The following is a 1682-nucleotide window of genomic DNA, read 5'->3' on the forward strand; positions in this document are numbered from 1 at the left end:
TGTCAAACACAAACCTCCCCGTTTCATCTAGATCTAAGCTTCGCTTCGCGAAGAGATAGAAGAGAAAATTGCTCACTACTACGCTACGGTGCTAGGGAACCAACTTTGGAAGCGACGTTGCGAGCGGAGATTTTACCGAATTTACTCGCGGTACCGTGTTCGCACGTTAAAGCTAACGCGAAGGTAAAGGCTCATTCCAAACTTTTAGTTTGCATTTATGGACTTATTTGTGATTGTGTGGAAAAGAATTTTGTTAGGGTTAGAGTGTTGATTTTGGGGGAAAATGAATCTAAGCTTTATATGTAAAATCTTAGAGTTAGGTTTTGGTTATATTGATGAATGTTTCGTGGAAAATGAATTTAAACTCATTTATGTATGATTTTGAGTAAATGAAACTTGTTGTGTTTGAGTGGTGGATTGTGTTGATTTATGTTCGTCGTATTTGACGTGTTCTTAATTAATACTGATGAAATTTGATGTGCGTATGGTTGGATTCTGTGGAGAAATGAATTGATGTGTTATGGTGTGAGTTGTGGATTGGATCTGATAATAGGTTTGAGTTTGTTTTGTGTGGAATTTGAAAACCATTAGAGTTAAACGAGTATTAAGAATATGAAATCTCTTAATGTCTACGTTTACTTAATGTTGGCGTGAAAACCATTAGAGTTAAACGAGTATTAAAAATGGGGAATCTTTTAATGTCTCGGTTTACGTAATGCGTGTTTGGGAAAATCGTTTAAGTTAAATAAGTATTAAGAATTGGGAATCTCTTAATGTCTTGTTTACTTAATGTTTGTGTGAAAATCGTTTAAGTTAAATAAGTATTAAGAATGGGGAATCTCTTAATAATTTTGTTTGCTTAATGTTTGTTGTGAAAATCGTTTAAGTTAAAAGAATATTAAGAATGGGGAATCTCTTAATGCCTTGGTTACTTAATGTTTGTTGTGAAAAACGTTTAAGTTAAATGAGTATTAAGAATGGGGAATCTCTTAATGTCTACGTTTACTTAATGTTGTGGTACGTTTATGATTTACGCTTTTTAGTAAATCGTGCTGACCCGTGATAGGTGGCACCTCGGTAATTGGTACTTTGGCCTGCGATAGGCGGTACAATTATGATTTACGGCCCTTTGAGGAGAGTTTTGATTTGGAATTCCGAGTCCATGCATTTTGGCATATACGCATCGCATTAGGGTGCTTGGCACGCGAGTCGTGTTTGATTCAAGTTTATGATTGAGTGTTTTGAATTTGAGTTGTCGTTGTATCTGCGTTGACATTGCTAAGTGTTATGAATTGATTATTGTGTGTAAGTGTGATGGGTTGTAAAACTATTTCGAAACTCAATTTGTCGTGGTGATCGTGTGGGAATTGCTAAGTGTTAAGATGTAGAATTGTGTATGAATGTGATTGAGTTAGTTTATGTATTTTTGGAAGAATATGCAGGGAAATCGATTGCCCAATCGATTGATTTAAGCCTAGAGTGCAGATTTCACTAAAAACCTTCAGGAAATCGATTGACATAAGTCAGGGGTTCAGCTATTCATTCAATCGATTGTCCAATCGATTGATTTAAGCCCAGAGTGCAGATTTCACTAAAAACCTTCAGGAAATCGATTGGCTTAGTAGAAATTCTTATTTTGAGTTAGATAACAGATTGCTCAATTGATTTATCAATGTCTTGGT

The 1682-nt window shown here is 35.3% G+C and overlaps 1 protein-coding gene across 6 annotated transcripts in view; it reads left to right on the top strand.

The window, feature by feature from the left end:
* LOC113787674 (uncharacterized) overlaps positions 1-1682 on the top strand; it is a 29051-nt gene that overhangs the window by 10471 nt on the left and 16898 nt on the right. The gene's annotated exons all lie outside the window — the stretch shown is intronic.

Source organism: Cicer arietinum, chromosome 7, assembly GCF_000331145.2.
Source record: "Cicer arietinum cultivar CDC Frontier isolate Library 1 chromosome 7, Cicar.CDCFrontier_v2.0, whole genome shotgun sequence".
Lineage (NCBI taxonomy): Eukaryota > Viridiplantae > Streptophyta > Magnoliopsida > Fabales > Fabaceae > Cicer > Cicer arietinum.